The sequence below is a fragment of the Penaeus chinensis genome, chromosome 36 (assembly GCF_019202785.1).
Source record: "Penaeus chinensis breed Huanghai No. 1 chromosome 36, ASM1920278v2, whole genome shotgun sequence".
Taxonomy (NCBI): domain Eukaryota; kingdom Metazoa; phylum Arthropoda; class Malacostraca; order Decapoda; family Penaeidae; genus Penaeus; species Penaeus chinensis.
The window spans coordinates 22,542,358-22,549,857 of record NC_061854.1 but is presented as its reverse complement, the minus strand read 5'-3'; positions in this window follow the sequence as shown (position 1 = coordinate 22,549,857).

Genomic DNA, 7,500 nt, shown 5'->3' with positions numbered 1-7,500 from the left:
TCCGAGGTTTTTGACAATTGTGTTCGGTGTTTCCTTCTCATTAAGTAGTAATCCATTTCTTTGTACTGTCGATAAGAGGTTCTCTGCTCTTTCTGCCAATTCTGAGATGCAATCAGGATTTCCAGTCAGAAGTGTTTGAGTGTCGTCTGCATACTGAACCAAGAAAAAGTCTGGAAGATAATCTGATAGTTCGTTCAAATAGATCGAAAATAGAACTGGGCCTAGTATAGATCCCTGAGGAACACCAAAATCGACATTTTTTGGTGTTGACAAAACATTTCTAATCCTTACCAGCTGTGATCAATTCACAAGAGTTTTGAAACCAAAGAAGATCTATGTTTAGTTTCAAACATTTGATGATTAATATCTCGTGGTGAATACTGTCAAAGGTCTTGGACAAGTCTAGGAGTAGAAGAAGAGATGTCAGTCAGGAAATGCGTTAGTGGCAATTGAGGTATTGATGATAATCATAATGTAGAACACAATTATCAACAGTGAATCTCTTATGAAGCGAAATGGAATCCCATCCGAGCCATATGAATTATATAATTTTAAACCTTATATAGTTAGTATAACTGTGTTACAATCCACAGGTTCAGTTCTGAAAATATTTGTGGATTTTTCACTGAAGGTATGAGATCTATTGGCAAAACCATTACCATCAGCATCATCAGACGACAGACTTGCTTGCGTTTTTTCGAAAGCAAGGAAGCAAGCTAATAGATCATCATTAAAATCTCCTAATATAAAAACGGACTTATTCCGCAGATAAATGTTCTTGAAACAATCCAAAACAAAGGTGAAAGACGTAACAGGTGCATGGGGAGGTCGATAGATGCATCCAACAGTGATAGAGGGCAGTTTCCTGTATTGTAATGGAATCCAAATATCTACACCTACTTTATCAAGTCCTGTGGTTATTTCGGTTACCTTAAAATCATCCCTAACATACGCACACACTCCTCCTCTACGGCCATGGTCATGGCGAAAAACATTAAATGAAGATATATCCACTATTGAATCACTTACACTTGGGAGGGGCCAGGTTTCACTAATGCATAAAATATCAACACATCTATCATTGACTAGCATTTCTTTTTAATCTTTAAGACATAGGAGTGATTGAGCATTTATATGTATAATATTAACAAGGTCCTAGTTCTGTTTACCTTTATTAACTTCGGTACCGTCTTCATAGCTAAATTCCTATGCAGAGAGAGAGAGAGAGAGAGAGAGAGAGAGAGAGAGAGAGAGAGAGAGAGAGAGAGAGAGAGAGAGAGAGAGAGAGAGAGAGAGAGAGAGGTGGGGGGGAGGGAGGGAGAAAGGGAAATGGAAGGAGAGAGAGAGAGAGAGGGGGGGGGGGGAGAGAAAGGGAAAGGGAAGGAGAGAGAGAGAGAGAGATAGATAGATAGATAGATAGATAGAGAGAGAGAGAGAGAGAGAGAGAGAGAGAGAGAGAGAGAGGTTTTAAAGGTTTAATATGATGGCTGTTGGAACTCCCCAATTCCATCCTTGGACAAATCAAGTCGAGCTGGATTTCGTCGGAATTGGGAAAGGGGAGAGATCTGAATCAAAACTCAGAGAGCTTTAAGGTTTAAGGTTTAAGGTTTAGTTTGATTCCATTTGTTACAATGGATATTCTTGGTGTGACATAGTGTCTGTTTTGTTTTCCTTCTAAGTTATCCCCTGTGTGCAAGCAATGGCCGGGGTTACCATCCACTGGCGGCGAGGGATTTGAACGCAGGTCAACAAGATTGCTAGACGAGATCGCTACCGCTGCAACACAGATTTTATACAAAGAGAGAGAAAGGGGGGGGGGGGAGGGAAAGAGAAAAGGAAAGGGAAAGGGAAAGAGAGAGAGAGAGAGAGAGAAAGGGGGGGGGGGAAAGAGAAAGGGAAAGGGAAGGAGAGAGAGAGAGAGAGGGGGGGGGGAGGGGAGGGAAAGAGAAAGAGAAAGAGAAAGGGAAAGGGAAAGGGAAGGAGAGAGAGAGAGAGAAGAGAGAGAGAGAGAGGAGGTAGATATATAGATAGATAGAGAGAGAGAGGAAAAAAAGGGGGAGGGGAGAAGAGAGAGAGGGAAAGAGAAAGGGAAAGGGAAGGAGAGAGAGAGATGGGGGGGGGGGGAGAGAGAGGGAAAGAGAAAGAGAAATGTAAAGGGAAAAGGCAAGGGAAGGAGAGAGAGAGAGAGAGAGAGAGAGAGAGAGAGAGAGGGGGGGGGGGGGGGAGAGGGAGAGAGAGGTATATTTTCGTTGTTTACAAGAGGTTAGTTACGCTGTATTGTATTTTTTTTTTCTCTCTCTCTCTCTCTTTCTCTTATTCTTTTTTCTTTTCTTTTCTCTTTTCTTCTCTTTTTTCTTTTTTTCTTTTCTTCTCTTTTCTTTTTCTTTTTCCTTTCTTCTCTTTTTTTTTCTTTTTTTCTTTTCTTCTCTTTTTTCTTTTTTCTTTTCTTCTCTTTTTTCCTTTTTTCTTTTCTTCTCTTTTCTTTTTATTTTTCCTTTCTTCTCTTCTCAACCTATGAATAAAAATAAAGTTATGAATACAAAAATACAAAATGATCTTTACATATTTACAAAAAGGCTTCAAAGTCCTTGCTCCCAAGTGCATAGTCCCCTGTTCGAAGGTCTTACATTGCAAGACCCGCGTTGTGGCATTGTTGCAAAAAGGATGCATACACAACAGAACCATAGGAGTCGGTCACCCAGCGCGCGTGTTCGAATCCTGCACCAGTGGTTCGAGATCAAACGGAAGGGCATCCGGTCGCGGCAACGGCCTCACCTACCAAGCCCAAAGTCCTTTGAAAGAAGGCACCGTCTTACCCATTCCGGGGAGGTTCGTGACGTAAAAACCGAATTAATTATTATCATAATTATTTTATATTGTTTTTATTATTATTATTATTATTATTATTTTCATTATTATTTGATGATGAGGATGATTCTTATTCTCATTCGTATTCTTATGATGATGAGTGGGATATTTATCATTATCACAGTTATTCATCATCATTATTATTATCATATTATTGTCATTATTATTAACATTATTGTTATCATTATTAATAATAATTTTATTGCATTTATTTCATCTCATTATGACGATGATGATAATAATAATAATGATGATAACGATGATAATCATTATCATCATCATCATCATCACAAAGATAATAATTGTAACAGGAATAAGAATAAACAAAATATATTGTCATAATCATCATTATTGTTGATGTTAGTACCGTTAACATCATCAATATTAACGACAATATTAAAAATAATGATAGTAATAATGATTATGATAATATTAAAATTAGGGATAATAATGATAAAAATAGAAACAAAATAATTACAATGATAGTAACAATAATAATGATAATAGTAATGATATTGATAATGATAATAATGATAATTAACATCAATAACGAAATAATAAAAATGTTAATAATAGTAGTAGTAGTAGTAATAATAACAACAATAATAATACTGCTAATACTAATACCAGTAATAAAATAGTAATGACAGTTCTAATTATTATTATATAATCGTTGTTATTTATGTTACTAAACTCTGTATTATTAGTTTTGATATTATTATTATTATTATTATTATTATTATTATTATTATTATTATTATCATTATCATTACTATTATCTTAATCAATATCTCTAATATGCATATTGTTATCATCATTATCATCATTGTTATTGTTACTATCATTTCTATTAATATCATCATTATTATTGTTGTTGTTGTTGTTGTTGTTGTCGTTATTATTATTGTTATTATCATTATTATTATTATTATTATTATTATTATTATTATCATTATTATTATTTTATTATTATCATTATTATTATCATTATTATCATATTAATAATAATGATTACTATTATTATTATTTCTATCATTATTGTCATTATCGTTAGTAGTAGTAGTAGTAACTTTAATATCAACATGATTATCAGTATCAGGATCATTATTCTTTTTTTCTATTATTGTTACTATTACCATTATTATTGTTGTTATTATTATTGATATTATTATTATTATTATTATTATTAGCATTATTATTGTTATTATTATTATCATTATCATCATCATTATTATTATTAGTAGTAGTAGTAGTAGTAGTATCATTCTTATCATTATTATAATTATGATCATCAATATTACTTCGTTATGATTATGATCATAATTATTACTATTACCATCATTATTAATGTCATTATCAATGCCCATATAATCACTGTTATCACTATGATAATTGTTACCATCATCATTATTGTCATTATTATTGCCATAATTATCACCATTTCTATCATTATTACCATTATTATAGTTATCGTTATCATCATAACCTTTACTACCACTATTATCATTAATATTATTACTTCTATCATTATCATAATTTGCTTGACTTTACTTATTATATTATTATCATTATTATTCTTAAAAAGGCAGCTGTTATGGCCATTGTTATTATTATTATCATTATCATATCTATTGGATTATAATGATAATAGTAATGATTATAATAAAAATAACAATAATGATTTGGTTACAATTATTATATATTTCTATAATTTGTGATAATAATAATAATAATAATAATAATAATAACAATAATAATGATAGTGAAAATAATGATAATAACATTGATAATAATGATGATAATAATGATAATAATAATAATACTAATAACAATGATAATAATAATAACAATAATAATAACAATAATAGTGAAAATAATAATAATAACATTAATAATAATAACAATAATAATAATAATGATAATATTAATGATAAAAATGATAATAATAATAATGATGATAATAATATTAAAAAATAATAATAATAAGAGTAAAAATGATATTGATAGTAATGCTGATTATGATAAAAATAATGAAAACAATAATGATAATTATAATTACATTATCATCATCATAGTTGTTATTATTATTATTATTATTTTTCTAAATCTTATTATTATTATTACTCATTATTATTATTATCATTACTATTATTATTATTATTATAAATATTAACATTATTACTATTATTATTAACTATTGTTATTATTATTATTATTATTATTATTATTATTGTTATTATTTTCACCTTTATTGTTGCTATTATCATCATCATCATTATTATTATCATTACTATTATTATTATTATCATTAGTATCATTAGTAGTAGTAGTAGTATAATCATCATCATTATAAATATTATCATTATTACTTTTACTGCTACTGCTATTATTAATATTGTTATCCTTATTATTATTATTACTATTTTTATTGCTTTTATACCTATTATTATCATTATCCCTGTTATTATTGTTATTGTTATTATTAGTAGTAGCGTCATTATTATTATCATTATCATTATTATCATCACTATCAATATTAATATAGTTATTGTCATTGGTAATATCATTATAATTAGTATTGTTTTGTTTATATCATTATTGTTGTTTTCATTATTATTGTAAAAAATGTTATCATTATTATCATGTTTGGTAACATTGTTATTATCATCATTATTAATATTGTTTGTATTATTTTTGTTATTAAAATCATTAGTGTCATTATCATTATTATTGTGATTATGATTAAGATGATGATGATGATTATTATAATTGTATCATTATGATTATTGCTATTACTGTTATCATCATTATTATTGTTGTTGTTTTGTTGTTTTTGTTTTTATTATTATTTCTATTATTTTTATCATTGTCAATATTTATATTTTCATTATTATTATCATTATTATTACTATTATTAGTAGTATTATTATTGTTGTTATTGTTATCATTATCATTGATATTATTAATATTATCATTTTCATTATTGATATTATTATTACTATCATTATCACTATTATTTTTATCCTTACTGTCTTTGTTACCATCATTATCATAAAAAGTGAATTTGCTATTTACATCATTATTTTATCGTTTATTGTTTTTATCATTATCATCATCAAAATTCTTATTATTGTTATTATCAATATCGTCCATGTCATTATTGTTGTCATTTTCATTATCATTATTATTATAATTATAATTATCTTAAGCAATACTATTAGCATCATCGTAATCATTAATCTTGTTCATTATTATTATTGTTTTATCATTATACTTGTCATTTAAGTAAACTTTTTATCATTAGCCTTATTACTACTATTACTATAATAATGATAATGATAATAATAATAATAATGATAACAACAAAAATGATAATAATAATAATAATAATAATAATAATAATAATAATGGCAATAATGATATTAACTAGGATAATAATGAAAATAATAACAGTAATAAAAATACTACTAATAATAATGTGAATTAGGATAATTAAAATAATAGTAATGCTAATAATAATGATAATGATGTTATAAGGATAACAAAAGAACTAATAATAACTGAAGTAATAATGATAATAGCTATTATTATCACTATCATATCCACTGTAATTTTTTTTACGGTTATTATTAATATTATTTTCATTATCATTGTTATTGTTATTATCATTATCATTTATCATGATCATCATCCTTCTTCTTATTATTATTATTATTATTATCATCATTATTATCATAACTTTTATTTTGATTGTTATCATTTTTTTGCCGTTGTTACGTATTAAGATAAGACTCCTTTTTTTAAATGTTAATAGTAGTATCATTATTTACATCTTTATTATCATTATTACTGTTATCATGATTAATATCACAATAAATTATCATCGTTAATCTAGTTATTAAAATTATTCCTCATCGACTGCCGCCTTGTGATGACCACTCGTCCTTGGGTCCTTGAGGATAAGGAAATAAAGAGAAGAACACAGGTAAATCAGGGTTGACGAAACAAGAGAAAGACAAGAAGGGAACAAGGAGTAAGGGCTGAAAGAGAAGGGCACATGAGGATAAAGGGTGAAATAAGGCCACGGGAGGATAAGGATTGCAGAGGAAGACTGGCTCTCAAAAGCCAGGCTTTTGGCTCCCAGCTGACTCTACTTTCACTGCGGACTTCACACACACACACACACACACACACACACACACACACACACACACACACACACACACACACACACACACACACACACACACACAAACAAACACACGCAAGCGCACACTGGTCACACTTATTTTCAATGGACATTCATTTGTTTTCCTTTTGTTACAAGCCATTTTATTTTGTCTGCTTCTCTGCTGCGTCCTATTTATCACTTCTGCTTTCTAATTGCCATTTCACCTTGGGTTCGTGCCTACCCTTCTATTACATTTTATATTTATATCAGACCTATATGAAAGAGAGAATTATGAGAGGAAGAGAGAGAGAGAAGAGCACACACACACACACACACACACACACACACACACACACACACACACACACACACACACACACACACACACACACACACACACACACATAAAGAGAGAATGGGAGAGAGAGAGAGAGAGAGAATAAGTCAGACCTCCTTGAGAC